Raw genomic sequence first — 21,429 nt, forward strand, 5'->3', positions numbered from 1 at the left:
TCTGACTTGGTGAGCCTTTGGAATTTTAAAAGTGTTTTGCTTGCCTCTCATGTGGTCTGTGTACCAGTCCATTAAGAGCCGCACTATCACTGTGTCATGTGTGGTCCTACAGAACTACACAGCTATCTACTGGAGTCGTCTTCTGTCCATTGCAGTTGAGAACAGATTTAATACGGAGCTGCGCAGAAATTTCTGCGGCAAATATCGCTGCAGAACTAGCCCTTTCACAACAATGAAGAGAAAAAGAAATACCACAGGGTCGCCCATAAAAGGGAAAAATAGAAATCAATTGTTCAAACAATTACAAAACTTGTCCTCTTACAGTGGTCTCATGTTATTTTTCTTGCCATAAGAACAGTGGGATTGTTCAACTGTATTGTTCCCCAAATGGTTGAATAATAATAATAATAATAATGATAATAATAGTGGTGGTAGCTGATCGTTCTTGTCCGTGGCCGAGTGACCTGTGTGAATACAGTATGTTGATTTATTCTCCTCAAGGCATCGCTTTAGCAATTCAAAGAGCATGGGTTTTAACCCATTCAGTGCTTATTTCAACTAATACCATGTTCCTTTTTCTAGGTCTTCAAATAGTTTACAATGTAGAGGTATCTTTAGTAATAAGAAAAAAGCTGCACCTCGGAGATCCATCTCACAAAAGCAGATTTCTTAAAGTGCACTTATGAGCTGTAGAACCTGAAGGAGTTCTCTCTCCTGGATATTAAACATGCAGATAATGAAATCAGTGATTTATGATTTCTGCAACCTTCCAATAAATACATCTAAGACATGTAACAAACCCATTGTGCAGCTCCAGTGGCACAGTTGGTCAGTGCATTGTACTTATATCGCAGTACATGGTCAAGTCAGGCTGAGGTTGTGAGTTCAAGCCTGCAGTGGTTTTGCCTGTGATTTCAGCTGCAGAAACTTTCTGTTGGATTTAGGTTGGTTCTTCTGTTACTTTTTCCGCTCGATGGAGCTTTATTAATGCAGGCACACCTGCTTCCTCGGCATTTTATTTTATCGCTGCTCACAAACCAACATACTGCAGACACCTCTGATACTGTCACTGCTTGTGGGCCACGTGTTCCTGCTGTCAGCCTGCTATACCATGCTCATGCACGTCTATAAACATTACTGCTCTAGTACAAGAGCGAAAGACTAAACGAAATCGCACCCACTTTGAAAAAATCACGTTTGACAAACCATAGGATGACAAGAATGGGATTCTTTGGTTGTTTGAGTACATAAATCAAAGACACTGCGTTCAGCATATTCACATCAGGCACTCGGACAGAGATAAACCCAGAGAAATTCTTCTCACATTTTAATCTGTAACTGCAGGATTCAACAAATTGTTAATTATCTCAAATTCACTTACAATTTTTAAACAATTTACAAAGCCCACAGTGGATGACATTTGGTTCCGGCACACATCAGTTGCTTGGAATATCATTGTAATATTTAATTTGCTTTCCGGCACACCACTTTTATTAATAATGAAGTTTATCAATACACGTTTGTTTAAAACATATCATTTATTATTGATACAGTTTCATTCTGTCTTTATTAGGAGCTGTATCACAGCTAATGCATGTAAAGCTTTAAGTACGTGATAGTGTGAGTTCAGTTATCCCAGGGTGTGAGGAGAACTGAAATTTAGTAAATACATATTTTAATAGAGTGTAAATCTTCAAAGTGTTCTGTCACTTCAAAAGCAAATTACAGGAGCAGGGATTGAACCCACATAGACATTTGCTTATTGAGCTTAAGTCCAACACCTTAACCACTCAGCCATCCCTAAAAACAATTCCAGCGTTCTGTTACACAGTTCATTGAATATATTTATTCATTGAATATATTAATTTAATATATTTGTTATATTTTTGAATGGAATGGGACTGTACACTGGTGGTTCCCAGGGGAAAACAGGGTTATTGAGCCATTGGGTATTCTGAGAATAAATTGGGTGGGTGAATGTAACCGTGTGGTAAAGTAAAACAGTCTCCTTAGATGAAGCCCTACAGATGCAGCCCCTGAAAGTGTATAAGACTTAAAATTTATAGTACTGCTGACACACATGGAGCCTCTACATCAGACCGAAATAGCGATGTGTTCGCTTAATTGTGCTGAGGATCTCCTCATGAATCTGTCTCATTCATCAATGGAAATAGAAGCTGTCACTGTAAACTTGGACGTGATGTTCCACAGTGTGCCTTTCCCCTTGTTGTATTCAAGAGTACTCACTGTGTGAGCTCCTCACTGCGTTTCCTTTTCTTTTCCTGTGATTATCTACATGGAGTGTTGTGACAAAATAGTCTTGAACATTTTCAGTTTGTGAAAGGAAACACTAAAGAAAATACAAGTGATTAACTTTTAAAATATCGACAGTACAGCTAGAAGAGTGGAAGATAAAATACGATTTATAATTAAATTCACAATACACTTAAGGAAAACACAAACGCCCGAACAGGGACTTGAACCCTGGACCCTCAGATTAAAAGTCTGATGTTCTACAGGCTGAGCTACCCGGGCTCTGGATAGTGAATGACACTGTTGTGATCCTCGCAAGTCACATGTCTCTTTTTGTGCCGAAGCGCAGTCATACAGTACCTGACCCGTCTGGAAGGTCAACTGACAGACTTTATCCAGAAGCGACGGCACCACTCCCAGTAGAATGAGTGAGAAATACAGCATGACATGGGGAGGTAAGGGGCTCCCACAATTCATCTTTCCTCACATTACTGATTTTTTCAATAACATTTTCAATGTCAGATTTTTTCGCATTTAATAAGATCTTAAAATCAACAACATTAAGAACGAAAACAAAAGGAACAATTTTTGGAACAACAATTAAAAAAAACGTTTCAATGCCTTGGTTCTATAAGTGTGCACACCCTTTATAAAGGGAGTTGTAACTATGCTGAAATTTAAAGAGCATTTCTGTAGAGAAAAAAACATTTTTTCTGCTTTGATGTTAAGCTCAGGGAGCCTGCCTTTTAGAAATTATATCTCTAAACACCTTGCGCAGCCTCCCGAGAGACTAACAAATATTGTTTTGAGAAATTGGCTAACACACCGGAAGGCACTAACGTTTCTCTTCGTTAAAGTATGTCAGTAACTGTTTAACCCAAAATGTTTGTACTTGTGAATTTGTTAAAATTCAATAAATAGTCTATCAGCAGCAAGAAATTATTATGAAAGTAAGGTTTTTTTTATATCATAAACTGTAAGACATGAAGAGAGTTTACAGGTCGTATCCTTCGCTTTGTCTTTTAAATTAAGCGTTCGGGATTCAAACCTGTGTTCGGACTGTTGTGTTTCTTGAATTTCTTGCAATCATCAGATGTCGTTGTTTGGTCCATCAGTTTTTTTCTCGGTTGTACAATGGAATTCGCGCAGTTTTCAGCTCAGTGTGGAGTCCAGAGGGAGGACTCGCTCGCTGAATGATCTCTCAAGAAATCCCGGGTGAGATTCAAAAGGTGTCTTCTTCAACAGCCACGACACGTCTGAAGACCTCTGGATTTCCTGAATATGACATAAAATTAGTTCAAATCATTTGGTAGTTAACAGAACTAAATGCTTTAGAGGTACATTTAAAACAGCAGAGCAACACCGTAGCACTTCGAGTGTGCCCGAGTTTAATTGTGTGAACTTGGCTCTCTATGAACATGAGCAAAGAGTTCACATTCAACAGAAGATTGCAATGTGAGCACAGAAATATAAAGCACCTGGAGATGCCGGGACCTCATACATGCGAAGCATGCGCTCTACCACTGGGGTATATCCCCAACAGACTTATTAACAGAACTGAGATGTGCTGATGCTCTCTGAACACAATCCACCACTAACGAAGGATGCCTGCAGTTTCCCACTTTTGTGTTTCCTCTACTACAGAGTAAATTCATAGGAATGAAGAAATAAGGAAGGAAAAATAACTGCATCGAAGCTTCCAGAGATTGGTTAAAATGAATCCGTTATTTTTATATCCAGTCACACGGGCGACGATGATTGATTTATCAACGGGGAGTGCTTTTTTACCTCCTCACTCGACTACCTTGATTAAACTACGCATAGAACAACAGCAGTACAGATGATTTTCATGGACCGACTTGTTTTGTACAACTCGAGTGATAAAGTCCTGTCTACAAATATTGTAGAAGAAAGAAAAAGGGCGAAACAACGCTCCAACCACAGGAATGGTAACAGGAAGGATCATGTTATTTAATATGTCCTTTGGAGATACCTTGTCAACGCACACAGGCGTTAGAGCTGGACAAATAATTGATAGTGGTGTTTGTAAACAATCATTAAACATGTTATTTCTAAACCAGGAAGAAAGGAGCAGACTTAAACTTTAAGAGACAGAAACAACACCTTATCACAGCTAACATTAATTAAAATGACATCACAACAAAAGAGCGGAGCCTTGAGTGAATCAAATTAGTTTTCATTGGACGTCTGTCTCTTCATAACTTTGTAGGTGAGAGGGAGGATTGCGGAAATGTGCCGGTGTTTCTCAGAAGTGCGTTGGTGGTATAGATGCCTTCTAAATAATTGAGCCGGGTTTGAATCCTGGTAGGTGCATCCCCAAATCTTTTCAAGAAAATCTGTGATCCGGTAACATATCTTTTGAAACTAGCATTCAAGGTAGGATAGGTGTTCTTATATACCAAAAAACTCTATAAGGAAAAGGCAGATCTCTGTACACAAGACGGCAGTGCGATCTTAGAATTCCTGTGTTGTTGACGGATTCAGACTCCTTCTCAGAGGTCTTTGCTCACCAAATAACTTTGCAGCTGAGGAAGAGCACCCCAGAAAATACCAAACACAACAAGCGAGCGTGTTGGTTGCTCTTGCTCTTAATGCAAGGAGCTGTTTTTTTTAATCATTATTAACCAAAAACATTAGCACAGGTAGGTCGCATTTGTGATTATGTCACTTCTCTGCTTCAGCAAGGTCAATAAAATACTCTGAAAGTAGTAAAGCAAAACTGAACTCAAAATCATATTAGGAATTCTGAGCGATATATCCATACAGGTAATCCAATAAGAATGTTGAAATATTTGAATATCATCTCTCTATATATTTCGCTGCTTTTTACTAGGAGTAAAACTATTGGATTGCAGGAATGCTAACCGCTGGGTTAAAATGTATAGTTGTTATTTGGAGAAATCTGTAAACTCGTGATCTTATATGTTTTAAAAGACAGCACAGGAAAAAACGACAGTGCTGATTATTTTCCGGAGACAGAGCACTGATGACCTTTCCGAGCTGATTGATAAAGCCCACCCAGTGGATACTCTAGCAGAACTTCAAAGAACATTCACCTCTGTATCCAAAGAAACCACAGGAACAACATCAGGAAGCACAATTAATTCCCCTTTTTTTCCCTGTAAGGTATGCTATGTGAATTCATTAAGTTAATCCTCTGATCTCTTTTGAGCATGAACAAAGTATTTCTGATGGAGCGCTCTGTTCAAAGATAAGCTATTACCCCTGCCAACGATTCGGCGTGAAGAATTAAAAGTTTCACAGACAAAAGCAGCTCACCACCACAGCCAATATTAAATTTACTTGCCGGTACACTATCATGTGCACTGCCTCAAAAGTGATCTCGGCAGATGTTGTTCCCTACATAAAGCTGAACGTGCCAAAGAGAATTTCTGTTGAGGAAACAAAATATTTTTTCTGCCTTGATGTTAAGCCTGTCTTTTAGAAAGTCTATCTCTAAACACCTCCCGCAGCCTAACAAAAAGCGCTTTTACTGATCGTATTGCAGGTCTTAAAACACTAACATTTGGCAGCAGTGGGATTTGAACCCACACCCCCAGAGAGACTGGAGCCTAAAATCCAGCGCCTTAGACCGCTCGGCCACGCTACCGTCCTCCATGTCCATCTTCCTCACATTCCTGGCTTGGAAAATGCCGGGGGCTTCAGCTCTTGTCGTCGGATCTAATGATATCATGTGGAAGTGACTGCACCTTCATCTTCCGAGATGCTTTCAATAGCACAAATGCTACTTTCACCGGCACAAACATAGCAATAACGAAAGAGGTGGGTTTCATCCTTTGTGCTGTTTGTAGGGGCGCAACTCTATGTCGCAACTCTATGTCGATCTACTGACTTGAAGAGCAAAAATCAAAATCCTCTGCTATTACTGTTGCTTTTTTCATAGTTTCTTTAAATCCTTCATTTGAACATAGATTTTGACGACTGTTCCAAAGGGGCACCCTGTCAATTCCGAATACTTTTCAAAAATCTGCCTGCATGTTTGATTATTGTCATTTCATTTAAAAAAAGTTCAATATTGATCATAACTAAAGAAAATAATGATCACGAACAAAAAAGGGATAAAGATGCGAGTCGATCTTGAATCACAGCTGGGTGACACGGTCTTCTGTTCTGATATGGTTGTACGAGAAACAGGAGGAATCGCCAATCTCCTATAGAACATGAGTTGAATCAGGAGTGAGACATTTCGTATACTCGTGCATATGTCAACGCCTGACCTACATCGTAAAACTAACATTAAGTTGTCAGAGACATTCATTTATATACAAACAAGAGACAGACCAAGTAATAATTCTACATTAGTTCAGGTGGGTAAACCTGAACTAACTAACTAATAAACCTATTAATAATTCTACATTAACGTGCCTACACTGATCAGACTAATTGACATGGTCTGATTCAGAGCCTGTGCAGTTCGTGCTAATTACAACAAGGACAGTTCTGAACCCTCATCACCGAACTGAGCACAAGTTCAGCTGTTCTCCAGTTTTGTTACGCATGGTTTTTCATTGCAATTGAGTTCAGAGCTGGAGCTGTGTTTTGGGTAAGTTGTCGAAATTCGCATGAGGCTGCAGACAACTTACCCAAAGTGTTTTCTATAGCTTTCAGGTGCAGTTCATTTATATAAAAGAATGTAAGTGGTATAAACTCAACAAGCCAGACGGCAGTCGAACCTATAATTTTCTGACACGAGGCCTGACGCGTTATTCATTACGTCACTGACCCTGCTATTGCAGGGCTAAAAAAACACGTTTTCTACATTTTTGTCTGTTTAAAAATCACTCTCTAAAAAAGACAAAGGGTTTGTGTGTCGCGCAAAAAGTCCGCTTCATTTTGAACGCAAATAAAAACCATTTTGTTCCAAGAAATCATACATTTGTCACATCCTTCATACTATACTTCCCTCTTGTATTAGTAAAGCATTTTGATTTAAACTGAACAATATATGAAAGGTTTCATCTATACACTTACACATAATAAGTATACGAATAAATACTCGGAAGAAGCTGCAGCTCAGGTATTAGAGAGATTTAAAATCAGATCGGAGGATTTAGAGTCCAGAGTGAAAACCAACAGCTGACACAGGTCTTTTATAGAACCGTTTTGATTTCCTCTACTTTGTCCCCGTGACGTCATTGTCCTGCTCGCAGCCGAGCCCGACACACATCTGGTTTTTGTCGCTGGGCGCACACCCTGCGGTCCATGCGGGTCCTAATACCCCAGTACAATGACGGGGACACTAAACTGTAAACAGGTGCCGTCCTTCGGCTGAGACGTAAAACCGAGGTCCTGACTCTCTGTGATCATTCAGGAGAATGGTGGTGGTGGAGGGGAGTCCCCATTACCTGTAAAGGGCATTGAGTGGAGTATCCAGAACAGCGCTATATAAGTGTAAGCAATAATGATTATTATAATTATAATGTAAAATGCAATAAAAAAAATCAAACTTTGATTCAAAATAGATTAATGTAAAAACTGATAAAGCTAATGCTTTTTTCAGTGCTATATCTACTTTTTTTTAAAAAGCGAAGTCTGTCGCGATTGTGAGAGTTAAAGAATGTGTTCCAGCGGGTGCCTTCATATCATGAGCGTCAGTCTTGCCCGTAGCTGCGAGAAGGTTAAAAGCGCACAAGTGATCTGTAGACGATGTTCGGGGAAGAAATAATTCTGTTTTCAGCACAGGGAGTGAGAATGAGCTCAGCCCGGCTCCCAGCAGAATCCATTCTGGTTTGGTTACTGTTAGACTGTGCGTCTGAGGCTCTTTGGATCGCAACGTAAAAAAAACAATTGCTCACATCGTGTGACTTCCACAACAGGAAGGAAAGATATCACTTTAAAAAATCAGAACTGAAGATTTGGATCCTGGGCCTCAACTTAAAAATAAACAGAGTTTAACGACAGGAAATTGATTCCAGTTGTCAGATCACGTATACGCATACCTTAGCTTTGTGCAACAACCTGAAACTTTCAGGTACCATAAATAATATTATTGCTAAACATATGCCATTCTAATCTGCAAGCGACCAGAATATAGAATATAAATTTTTGTATAAAAATGCATTAAGTCCTGTTCTACACCTGCATGCTTTGGAAGCACTGGCCTACCTGTATCAAAATATCAGATTGTGTTTCTGCAACATTTTGTGCATAGTACGCCATTTTATCTAAAACAGTCACAACGAGGGCTTTACATGCAGTCTGGGGTATTTTCCCCTTTTATATTTTTGCCACTTTATATCGAACCTGTTATACTCCCAGAAGTGCACAGTAGCTTGTACTTAATAAAAATGTACAATTCACCGCTGGTATAAACAGATGTGTGCCGTGTTTGCCTTTGTAAGCATTTGTTTAAAAAATAAGTTCACAATACGATAAAAACACAGAAAGCACAAACTTTATAATACAACGATACGAAATCAATACCAAATCATTATGCCAATTAAGTAACTATCCTTTGAAAACAGAGAACACCTTTATATCTACAAAAAACTTGACATTTGTATGTATTTTTGAATTACAAAGCAGACAGTGTAGTCCCTTAATTCAAAGATCAGATCTTGGCCAAAACAAGACAATCAGACGTGGGCTGAATTCGGAACAGGAGCATTTGCTTCGTCGATTATTGAGCTTTTGATCAATGTCTGAATAAAACAGATTTGCTTTTTTAACTCTTTGATTAAAGTACACGAAAAGCACCTTTCTTCGAGCTGGAATCAAACCAGTGACCTAAGGATTCCCTGCTGACTCCACTACTCCGCTCTACCAACTGAGCTATCAAAGGGATGCTGTGGCATTGCTCTCTGGCACATACTGCCCAATGAAGTAAAATGTGAAATGGGTGATTTAAATCCCATTTCGAAATCAAGTTTCCAACTCGTTTCCTTAGTCTCATTTACCTTGAATTTAAGCCACAAACCAGGATTCTACTGTATAAACTTCCAGGGATATTACAAAATGTTTGATGGGGCATCAATCATTCCAGGCGGAAATTGATTCCTTTTTTTTCTCGAGGGATCATATTAAACATTTCATTAGTATCGAGAGGAGGATCACCGTGAGACACAAAACAAACAGTTTCTTTCTGTCTTTATTAGAAAGTAGTGTTTGTGCTACATTAATAATATTTTTGTGGAAATAAAGAAGTTGTAAATTTTAAAAATTTATATTTGAATCGAAATGTGGTTTTGAGTTAAATATTAGCTTGTTCATGTAATTAGTTTGTGTTTGTCATTACTATATATATTGCCATGCTACTAGAATTTGTAACTGAAGTTTACTAGTTGTGTTTTTATGATGATTAGCCATTTGTTGATTACAATATTGTATATAATGTATAATTTGAACTACATATTGTTCAGGTGTGAATAATTGTATATTTTAAGAATACATTTCTAAAACAAATCATTGGCTTTATTTACTAGTTTCTACACCTATAAAAATCTTTCTTTGATGTACAATAGACATCAAAGAAAGATGTCTATTATACATCAAAGATGAGCAGTGTGTGTCGTGTTCACAGCTGATAACTAGAAGATGTCTGGAAGAGGCAAAGGCGGAAAGGAAAAGAAGGCGCTAAGCGTCACCGTAAGGTTCTCTGCGACAACATCCAGGGAACCAGGGTTGAACTACGAGGAGACCTGCGGGGTGCTGAAGGTGTTCCTGGAGAACGTCACCTGCACCGAGCATGCCAAGCACGCCAAGAGGAAGACCGTCACTGCCATGGACGTGGTGTACGCGCTGAAGCGCCAGGGCCGCACCCTGTACGGCTTCGGAGGCTAAACAGGAGCGGAGCTTCACTACCGGACCCCGACGTATAAACCCAAGTGACCCAGTGACATTTGTCACTGCTGAGGTTGCTTTATGGGTCTATTTTCTATACTGTGCTGATCAATTTGAAATCAAATGGCAAAAAAGACCCGTTCCCACACCTAAGGTCAAATATTAAGAATCAAAACTGCTCGAGTTTATGGAAGCACGCAGCTTTATCAAGATTTCCAAGTGCAAGATCTTTTTATTCATAAAAGACCCTATTTATGTTGTATGAGAAATATTAATATTAATACAGAATCTTTTTTCACCAAATAAATGGGCTTCCTGACTTCAGAAAGCCTTCTAGACAAATAAGAGCAAAAATTCAATTTGGTAAATGAAATGAAAACACATACCCTACCAAACCTTGAGTACAGGCCATTCAGGATGATAATACAAAACCATTTATAATTCAACAAATAAAACCTGTCAACTGGTAATCACCACTTATCATAAAAAAATAAGTAGCAATACACAGTAGGGGACTCTTGGGTGCAAGTTAAATCCATGCAAGAAGGGGTTTAGTGTTATATTTCCAAATCAGATATGCAAATGAGAGATCTGGCCCAGCCAATCTCAAAGCTCCCTTGGTCTGGAATGGAGCTGCTCCCCTCTTCTAGTTATTCACACTGGAGTTAGGTTACATATTAGCACATTTCATCTAACAGTTGCTCCAGAAACAAAAACGTAAACAAATGATCTGGAATGTGACCACACCTATGAGAATGTAGTTCAACAGATAACTTGTAAACCTTGTCATAAGATTTTTTTTGTTCTACAAAATATACTTTATTCTGCAAAAAAAACATCTCACACATATTAACACTCCATGTATTAAAAAACAACGGCGGAACGGAGATTGATTGTCCGTTATCAATCTTTGCGAGTGGGGGCGGATTTGCGCAATTAAGAGAGTCCTTTCAAACCTATCACTTGCTATTGTCCTTTAATCCCTGTATAGGGCCCAAAGTCCTTTCCAGCACTCCCTCGCCATGGGGAAACCCCATTTGGTGACGTCGCGCTTCATCCTCCTCCTGAAGTCCGCCAGGATCCTCTCCTCCAGCTCCCTTGCCCCCCACTTTATGTTGTGCCAGATGAGAGTGTTCCTTGCCTTCCACAGTCCTTGTTTTGTGAGGGACAGCAGCAGCCCCCGCAGGCCCTGTGTCCCCTTGTCCAGTCCGGTAGGTGCCAGCCCCCAGCAGAATGTACTGGTAACTGAGCACCGCATCCGTTCCCAGGAGTTGCATAATGTTGTCCATTCTGCCCCACACCGCCGTGGTGAAGAGGCAGCTCCAGAACACGTGCTCCTGAGTCTCCTCGACGAAATACGTGTCCCGGGGGCAATGCGGATTCCTGGAGATCGAGTGTCTGTAGAGGACATTTCTGGTGCAGAGCTCTGGCTGTCTCGTGGCCTCGTACCTCCTGCTCTACTTGACAGCACGGATGTAGAACTCCGGTCGCCTCTCTGTCTTGAGCCCAGTGTTTGACCACTGGACCAAGTGCATCATCGGGACGGAGAGCCACAGCCTGACAAAGTTTCGACCCGGAGGCTCTGGAGTATTGCTCCATGAACTGCAGGGCCCTCCTCAACCCCCTGTCCGACCTCAGGAACAGCGTCGTGTCGTCGGCGTACTGGGAGATCTTCAGGGTTTCCCCCGCGCCTCCCGGTATCTCCAGGCCGTCGATGACAGGGTCCCGTCTCACCGTCTCTGCTAAGGGCTCTTGAAGAGCAGGGAGATGATGCCCTCCCTCATGGTGTCTCCGAGTTTCCCCCGGCGGAAGATCTCCTGCGCCACTTCCACCAGATCTGCCGCCAGGGTGTCCCAGAAGCAGGTGTAGAATTCCTTGGGGAGTCAGTCCGGCCCTGGCACCTTGCCAATCTCTATGGACAAGAGCGCCGCCTTCAGCTCCTCTGGAGTTGTCTCTGGAGTCGTGCAGCTTCCTTCCTCTCCCTGGCCGCCTTCCGTCTGCAGTACGTCTGCGCCAGCGTTCGGGTCCTGTCTTTCACCGACTCCCACCATTCCACCACGGAGCTGTAGCCGTCTCTCAGATCGACCCAGCTCGCGTAGTCTTTACGGAACAGTGCCTTGAAGTCGTCTTCCTCCAATATCTCCCGGTTCAGCTTCCAGTACCCACGACCGAATGCCGGCAGGTTGGTGTTAGCCACCACCGTCAAGCGCTCGTGGTTGGAATACCACTCCGGGGACACCGTCGCCGACTCCAGGGAGCAGGTCGTGTGCAGAAAGATGTAGTCCAGGCGGCTACACACTCCCCGGGAGTTTTTCCATGTCGTTCCGGCGTCGTTAGGTCGGCACCGTCTGAAACCATCTACCTTGGAGAACTGCTTGAGTAGCGACTCCAGCTCTGCCGAGTTAGTGTCGCTCCCCTTCTCCCGGTCGACGTTGAAGTCCCCGCCAAGCACCACCTGTCTGTTGGTGGTGCAGCAGCTGGCCAGGTCAGCAAACACTTCCTTCCGGATAGAGGGTTCCGTCGGAGCATAGACGTTAATCGCTCTCAACTTCTGCCCCCTCCAGTCGATGTCTGCGACCAGGATCCGGCCCTGCACCACCGAGAAGGAGGAAACCAGCGCCATCTCTGGGTTTCCGAGGAGGACTCCCACTCTGGAAGAGTGGACCCCTCCTACGCTCCAGCATGATTCTCCCTTCGTCCATTCCCTGGTGAATGTCAGCTTGTCGCTTTCATCCTTCAGGTGGACCTCCTGTAAGAAACAAACTGAGAAAGACTTTGAGGCCAGATCATGAAAGACTCCCCGTCTTTTCACCGGGTCTCTCAGCCCTCTCACGTTAGTTGTTAGAAAGGTAAGTTTCACAGTCATGGTTAAACAAGTGAAAGTTGAACCTCCTCTCTTTGTGCTTACAGTGGAAAACTTGGGAGTCTACATCTGGGCACTGTTTAGCCTAGATGTAACTCCTCTCATTCGGGTCCTGGGGGGAATATGCTGGGCTCCCTCCAGGTCTCGCTGGGGACTGAAAGGTAAACATGCTGGACAGGTCCAGCCCTACCATCAGTCCCGGCTCCAGAGCGGCTTCAAAGTAATCCTCATCTTCCTCGAGGATACTCTCCGCCACCGCTTCGGGAAGGCTTATTTCTTCCCTTTCTCCAGGAGTTTCGGGGACCTCCAGTTGCTCCTGGGCCTTGGGGGAGGGGGGCTCCACTTCCTGGGCTGCCTCTTCCTGTTGTTCCTGCGCCTCGGGGGAGGGGGTTCCTACTTTCTGGGCTGCCTCTTCCTGTTGTCCCTGGGCCTCGGGGGAGGGGGTTACCTCTTCCTGGGCTGCCTCCTCCTGTTGTCCGTGGGACTCGGGGGAGGGGGGTTCTGTTTCCTGGGCTGTCACTTCCTGTCGTCTTTGGGCCTCGGGGGGGAGGGTTTCCATTTCCTGGGCTGCCTCGTCCGGTCGTTCCTCGGCCTCCCTTACCACTCTTTTCTTTTGTCCTTCCGAAGGTGGATCCGCCCTGCATCTCTTCTCCCACTTTCTCTTTCCCTTCTTGCTGGGAGATATTAGGGCCCTTCTTCCGGTCAGCCATTTTTTCCGTCGTCCTGGTGGCCATCTTGTGGCACTGGTGCGGTTGGGGGTGTGGCCTCGGCAGTTTCGGTTCTCTGCGGGGGAGGTGCGGGTTCTTTGTTCTCACCTCTCTCCCTTTGTCTTGAGACCGGTTTCTGCCAGCCGGCTTCCACAACCTGCGCAAACGAAGGTTTGCTTACCTTGCATTGGTGAAGGAGGTGTCCCTCGGCGCCGCATCCGTCGCACTTTTTGGCTGCCCGGCAGGTTTTTGCCAGGTGCCCCTCTTTGTTACAGTTGTGACATCTGATGATGTCACACATGTTCTCCTTGTGGCCGGACTGTCTGCACTTCCCTAGGTACGCTGTTACCAGTTCCATTGGTACGTAGGGGTTGTATGTGAGGACTGTGATGGTCCTCTGGTTTGTCTTCCTCATAGGCTCCGGCCTGAAATCAGAGAAACCGGGGTGCTTACCTTTTTCTCTGATCATTTTCATTGCCTTTTCATATCAGGCGTCCGTGGCCATGTAGGCCTCCATGTATCTCTCTGCCTTGTTGTCTTGCAGGCAGTAGAGATCTCCGGCCACCAACTGCAGGATCCCTCTCAGGAAGGTAATGAAAAAGGATATCGCAGTTGGCATCGTCTCTGTTTTCTTGGTCCAGTGGAACCGGATCAGTGTCTTCTTGTCTGCCATCTGGAAAGGAGAAAAAAGAGAAAAGGAGAGAAAGAGAGAGAGCAAGGTCCTGTGGAGAGGAGGGTTTAGCTGCTAAAGGAGCAGCGAGGGAGCCCTGGCCTTTGTCCTTGTGGGCAAAGCCCAGCTAGGTGCAGGCGCAGGAGGAGAGAGAGAGAGGGAGTGGATAGCGCTTCCGAGTCTCGAGGAAGAAAGCAAGCACCGCGGGCAGGCCACGAGAACCTACTCCCAGCCAAGAGGGCAAGGAGGAGGAGCAAGAGAAAGGGGGAGGGGAGAGGAGAGAGCAGAGAGAGAGAACGTTGCTGCCTGATCCCATCCAGCTCAGTTGCTGCTTGGCCTTAACCCCCTAGGCTCAACCTAGGGCGATACCAGCTCAAGCACTCTTCGATCGCCTTCTAGAACTTTGGAAAGACAGGAACTGCGGGCATGCCACTTGAACTTGATCTTAGCCAAAAGGTTGATAAAATTGGATTCCAGCTCACTGGCCCTGCAAAACTTAGTTCAAGACTTTAAACTCTCAGACACATATAGATGTATATATCCCACAACAGCAGGATATACATGGTCAGGGAGGAATAGCAGCTCCAGAATTGACTATTACTTTGTCTCAGAGAGAGTGAAAGTTGTTGGGGTCACTCTTCAGCCTGTCTTCTTCTCAGATCATCAGGCTTTAGGGTGTACAGTGGAACTCCAGGGCGGAACTGTCTTTGGCCCAGGCCTCTGGAAACTCAACACAAAGCTGCTAGAGAACGAGGGGGTAGTATGCCGCTACAAGGAGAAACTATCACAGTGGCTGTCCTTGCAGTGTCTGTACGGCTCAGTAGGAGAGTGGTGGGAGAAGGTGAAGGTGAGGACAAAGGCCTTTTTCATGGCTGAAGGAAGGAAGGCTGCTGCCAGACGGAGAGGAGTGCTAGCTAGGAAACAGAGGCAGCTGCAGCGTCTCTACACGATGCTGCACAGTGCAGCTCGAGTGTGCTCGAGGATATCACCCTTTTAAAAAAGGACATCCGGAGCATAGCCGAAGAAAGTAGTCGAGGAGTGCTGTTAAGAAGCAGAGTGCATGTCTTGGAAGATAATGAGAAGTGTACTCGCTTCTTTTTAGGAAAGTGGTAGGCTCCAAGTCTGTCATGGAAAGTGTAATTGATGAGGAGGGACGAGAGAGAACAGAGCCGAGTGCTATCCTCTCCTGCACCGAGGCCTTCTACTCAAGACTGTACAGCTCTACAGAGGTAAAGGATGAAGAAATTCTTTTTTTACCTCAAAGCTAGAAAACGTTTTGAGTGAAGAAGATAGGGAAGTACTTGAGAGGGATTTGACAGTAGAAGAGCTGAGACAGGCTATGGAGAGCTTACAGAAGGGGAAAACTCCGGGTGCTGACGGGCTCCCTAAAGAATTTTACTGCACCTTTTGGGATCTGCTTCAGGATCCGCTACTGCTCCTATTCGAGGAAAGCTATAAGACAGAATTGCTGCCTGACTCCTTAAGAGAAGGCACTATCTCTCTCTTGTTTAAGAAAAGAACAAAGAATGACATAAAGAACTGGAGACCCCTCAGCCTGTTAGGCGTGGACACTAAGATCCTGTCCAAAGCCCTTTTCCTGTGCCTACAAAATGTAGTGGCCTCACTGGTAAGGAAAGAACAGACTTGTGGGATAGCAGGACGCCTGATGAGCGATAACCTGGCCTTGTTGAGGGATGTCTGTCTGTACTCAGAGGATCGCTCCCTCCCTCTGTGCATTTTAGGTGTAGTCCTAGAAAAGGCCTTTGACCGCCTAAACCGGCAGTACTTAACATCGGTTCTTGAGCACATGAAGTTTGGCCCCATCATGAGAAAGTGGATTAACCTGCTGTACCAGTGCCTGGAAGTGGGGGAGGAGAGGTAAAGTCATCTCTATGCATGGATGACGTCACCCTGCTCCTCTCTGACAATGCCTCAATTAGCAGAGCTCTGCAGTGCTGTGATCGTTTCTCTTTGGCATCCTCTGCAAACATTAACAAATCTAAGAGTGAGATTTTTTATCAGAACTGGAGGGAGCCAAAAGAAGGACATGACCTCAGGCTGCAAGAGAAGAGAATTAAGGTCCTGGGGGTGTATTTTGGAGAAGAGATGGGAACAGTAAATTGGCAGAACAAATTGCCAATCTTAAACAAAAAACTGATGCAATGGAAGGACCAAGATAAAGGCTAAACTCGATAATCAGCCTAAATAATGCAGACTACAGCAAAACGACTGACTTTGAAAAGGGAATGAATGTCCGGAAGGAGTAGTGTAACCAGCTTGAAATGCTTCTCCGGATCTCTAACTAAAAGAAACGGGGAACCAGCAGTGGCATCGACTCCTTTCGAACTGGGATCCTATCGCAGCTCGTGGTGTCGTGGTGTTGGTGGCAACTCTTCCGTATCTGATATTGGACCAAGCACATCAGGGGAGAGCGCGAACGCAGTCCCCCACTACTAGAAATTATGCAGTCGAGATTCCCACATTTGGGGAATTCGCAGGGTTCAGCACAGCCGGAGTGCAATGGCCGAGCCTCGCCCTGGGTGAATCGATTCGATTTTGAAGAACTTTATTTTCTTTTCACAAAAAAATACAGGACATCACAAATCAGAAAGCTTTACATTAATATACATACTTAAAACAGTATATATGATCACATCTCATTACATTTTGACACGGTACCAGTTACATAGCAACAATTTATTTTTTTCTGGTGCAAATCACATTCTTTACTTAAACATGATAATGTTTTTCACAGTTTCTTGAGATATTGACCTATGCTCTCTATTTCCCACAGATTTTGTGCTTCCTCCCTCCCTTCTCTCCACAGATCTCTGAGGTAATATTTCTCTCGGGTGATGAACAGGGCCAGGCTACCTGCTGCCTTGACTGGGACCTCGATGCCTTTGAACAGCCCCATGTTCCTCACTCTCCACAGGGCATCTTTCCCACTGTTCACCATGGCCCAGATCCTGTCAAAAACGTCAGGAGGAAGTTTGACAGGAGAGATGCCGTATATGACGAAAGCAGCGGTCAGGGTAAATTGGGGCGAGAGAGCTTGCAACCAATCTTCAAACTGTGCCCAGAAGGCCTTAGCAAAAAAGCAGGACCACAGAAGATGGGTCACAGTCTCCTCCTCGCCGCAGCCCACCCTAACGCAGCGAGGGCTGGGGGTGAGGCCCCTACGGTACAAGAAAGTTCGTACCGGTAAGCACTGGTGGATGACACTCCAGGCTAAATCTCTGTGAATGTTGCACAGAAACTTTCCACACCTTCCTTGTTTGGGCTGATGTTAAAATGCCCACAGGGGTCTGCCTATTGTTCTGGGGTGCAACGAAATCTTCCAGTTTTTGGACGCTGACATCTCGGAGGGGAACATGGTCAATTGGGTGAGATGTTAGAAAACTTTTAACTGTCCCATAAATTGCAGGGCATGTGTCAGAGAGTGGGACGTCCAGCTTGGGTCTGACACCCCACACTCTGAACATCTCCCTACCTACCCAGAGCCTGGAAAAATAAGTCCACGTACGCGCTGCAGGTGCTGTTGCAAAGCCTCTCAGCACAGAGGCCAGGAAAATGCACAGCAGCTTCGTAGCAATATCTGGGACAGACGTCCCCCCTGAGGGTAGCGGCCTGTACATTATTTCCCTTCTGAGTCTTTCCTGCTTCCCACCCCATAGAAATTGAAACATCAATCTCCTCAGCACCGCTGCAACACAGTGTGGGATTGGGAAGGTAGAAGCCAGAAAATTCAAGACAGGCAAGAGCTCAGCTTTGATAACCAGCACCTTCCCTGTCATGGTGAGGTCTCGGTCCTTCCATTGCATCAGTTTTTTGTTTAAGATTGGCAATTTGTTCTGCCAATTTACTGTTCCCATCTCTTCTCCAAAATACACCCCCAGGACCTTAATTCTCTTCTCTTGCAGCCTGAGGTCATTTCCTTCTTTTGGCTCCCTCCAGTTCTGATAAAAAATCTCACTCTTAGATTTGTTAATGTTTGCAGAGGATGCCAAAGAGAAACGATCACAGCACTGCAGAGCTCTGCTAATTGAGGCATTGTCAGAGAGGAGCAGGGTGACGTCATCCATGCATAGAGATGACTTTACCTCTCCTCCCCCACTTCCAGGCACTGGTACAGCAGGTTAATCCACTTTCTCATGATGGGGCCAAACTTCATGTGCTCAAGTACCGATGTTAAGTACTGCCGGTTTAGGCGGTCAAAGGCCTTTTCTAGGTCTACACCTAAAATGCACAGAGGGAGGGAGCGGTCCTCTGAGTACAGACAGACATCCCTCAACAAGGCCAGGTTGTCGCTCATCAGGCATCCTGCTATCCCACAAGTCTGTTCTTTCCCTAACAGTGAGGTCACTACATTTTGTAGGCACAGGAAAAGGGCTTTGGACAGGATCTTAGTGTCCACGCCTAACAGGCTGAGGGGTCTCCAGTTCTTTATGTCATTCTTTGCTCCTTTCTTAAACAAGAGAGAGATAGTGCCTTTTCTTAAGGAGTCAGGCAGCAATTCTGTCTTATAGCTTTCCTCGAAAAGGAGCAGTAGCGGATCCTGAAGCAGATCCCAAAAGGTGCAGTAAAATTATTTAGGGAGCCCGTCAGCACCCGGAGTTTTCCCCTTCTGTTAGCTCTCCATAGCCTGTCTCAGCTCTTCTACTGTCAAATCCCTCTCAAGTACTTCCCTATCTTCTTCACTCAAAACGTTTTCTAGCTTTGAGGTAAAAAAATGAATTTCTTTATCCTTTACCTCTGTACAGTCTTGAGTAGAAGGCCTCGGTGCAGGAGAGGATAGCACTCGGCTCTGTTCTCTCTCGTCCCTCCTCATCAACTACACTTTCCAGGACAGACTTGGAGCCTACCACTTTCCTGAAAAAGAAGCGAGTACACTTCTCATTTTCTTCCAAGAACTGCACTCAGCTTCTTAACAGCACTCCTCGACTACTTTCTTCCGCTATGCTCCAGATGTCCGTTTTTAAAAGGGTGATATCCTCGAGCACATTGAAGCCACTGTGCAGCATCGTGTAGAGACGCTGCAGCTGCCTCTGTTTCCCGGCTAACACTCCTCTCCGTCTGGAAGCCTTCCTTCCCTCAGCCATGAAAAAGGCCCTTGTCCTCACCTTCACCTCCTCCCACCACTCTCCTACTGACCCATACAGACACTGCAAGGACAGCCACTGTGATAGTTTCTCCTTGTAGCGGGATACTACCCCCTCGTTCTCTAGCAGCTTTGTGTTGAGTTTCCAGAGGCCTGGGCCAAAGACAGTCCCGCCCTGGAGTTCCACTCTACACCCTAAAGCTTGGTGATCTGAGAAGAAGACAGGCTGAAGAGTGACCCCAACAACTTTCACGCTCTCTGAGACAAAGCAATAGTCAATTCTGGAGCTACTATTCCTCCCTGACCATGTATATCCTGCTGTTGTGGGACATATACATCTATATGTGTCTGAGAGTTTAAAGTCTTGAACTAAGTTTTGCAGGGCCAGTGAGCTGGAATCCAATTTTATCGGCCTTTTGGCTAAGATCAAGTTCAAGTGGCATGCCCGCAGTTCTTGTCTTTCCAAAGTTCTAGAAGGCGATCGAAGAGTGCTTGAGCTGGTATCGCCCTAGGTTGAGCCTAGGGGGTTAAGGCCAAGCAGCAGCTGAGCTGGGTGGGATCCGGCAGCAACGTTCTCTCTGTCTGCTCTCTCCTCTCCCCTCCCCCTTTCTCTTGTTCCGCCTCCTTGGCCTCTTGGCTGGGAGTAGGTACTCGTGGCCTGCCCGCAGTGCTTACTTTCTTCCTCGAGACTCGGAAGCACTATCCGCTCCCTCTCTCTCTCTCCTCCTGTGCCTCCTCTCCACAGGACAGACGGCAGACAAGAAGACACTGATCCGGTTCCACTGGACCAAGAAAACAGAGACGATGCCAACTGCGAAATCCTTTTTCATGACCTTCCTGAGAGGGATCCTGCAGTTGGTGGCCGGAGATCTCTACTGCCTGCAAGACAACAAGGCAGAGAGATACATGGAGGCCTACATGGCCACAGACGCCTCATATGAAAAGGCAACGAAAATGATCAGAGAAAATGGTAAGCACCCCGGTTTCTCTGATTTCAGGCCGGAGCCTATGAGGAAGACAAACCAGAGGACCATCATAGTCCTCACATACAACCCCTACGAACCAATGGAACTGGTAACAGCGTACCTAGGGAGGTATGTAACTGTGGTGGGCAAACCGACGGAGATCAGGGACAGTTGCGGCGTCTGCTACGGCAAACGCCAGTACCGAGTCCTCCTGAAAGAGGACCCAGAGGGCGTCGACAGTTTCCAGCACCCCTCGGCCCGCTTCAACATCGGAGCCGACAGGGGGTACCTTTACTACCCCAGGATGCCACAAGAAGAACACGTGTGACATCGTCAGATGTCACAACTGTAACAAAGAGGGGCACCTGGCAAAAACCTGCCGGGCAGCCAAAAAGTGCGACGGATGCGGCGCCGAGGGACACCCCCTTCACCAATGCAAGGTAAACAAACCTTCGTTTGCGCAGGTGGTGGAAGCCGGCCGGCTTGTCTCAAGACAAAGGGAGAGAGGTGAGAACAAAGAACCCCCACCGCCCCCGCAGAGAACCGAAACTGCAGAGGCCACAACCCCAGCCGCACCACTGCCACAAGATGGCTGCCAGGACGATGGACAAAATGGCTGACCGGAGAAAGGGCCCTAATAACTCCCAGCAAGAAGGGAAAGAGAAAGCGGGAGAAGAGATGCAGGGCGGATCCACCTTCGGAAGGACAAAAGAAAAGAGTGGTAAGGGAGAACCGTTTCCTAGTCCTAGAGGAAACTGAACTTTCTTCCCCCGAGGCCCAGGAACAACCGGAGGAGGCAGCCCAGGAAATGGAAACCCTCCCCACCGAGGCCCAAAGACGACAGGAGGAAGCAGCCCAGGAAGTGGAGCCCCCCTCCCCCAAGGCCCAGGAGCAACTGGAGGTCCCCGAAACTCCTGGAGAAAGGGAAGAAAAAAGCCTTCCCGAAGCGGTGGTGGAGAGTATCCTCAAGGAAGACGAGGATTATTTTGAAGCCGCCCTGGAGCCGGGACTGATGGTAGGGCTGGACCTGTCCAGCATGTTTACCTTTC

At 45.3% G+C, this 21,429-nt stretch overlaps 1 non-coding gene and 2 pseudogenes across 1 annotated transcript; 1 reads left to right on the forward strand and 2 right to left on the reverse strand.

Annotated features, from left to right (window-relative positions):
- The first annotated feature begins 9,828 nt into the window (after nucleotides 1-9,828).
- On the forward strand, nucleotides 9,829-10,074 carry LOC148670955 (histone H4-like; annotated as a pseudogene).
- A 306-nt stretch (nucleotides 10,075-10,380) lies between these two features.
- Nucleotides 10,381-10,431, reverse strand: LOC148670956 (U7 small nuclear RNA; annotated as a pseudogene).
- Nucleotides 10,432-16,736: 6,305 nt separating this feature from the next.
- LOC148670957 (U1 spliceosomal RNA) lies at nucleotides 16,737-16,905 on the reverse strand. Its single transcript, XR_015938646.1, has one exon. It is a non-coding gene; the product is annotated as a U1 spliceosomal RNA (small nuclear RNA).
- Between the last annotated feature and the right edge of the window lie 4,524 nt (nucleotides 16,906-21,429).

The sequence above is a fragment of the Lepisosteus platostomus genome, chromosome 5 (genome assembly GCF_059453375.1).
Source record: "Lepisosteus platostomus isolate fLepPlt1 chromosome 5, fLepPlt1.hap1, whole genome shotgun sequence".
NCBI lineage: Eukaryota > Metazoa > Chordata > Actinopteri > Semionotiformes > Lepisosteidae > Lepisosteus > Lepisosteus platostomus.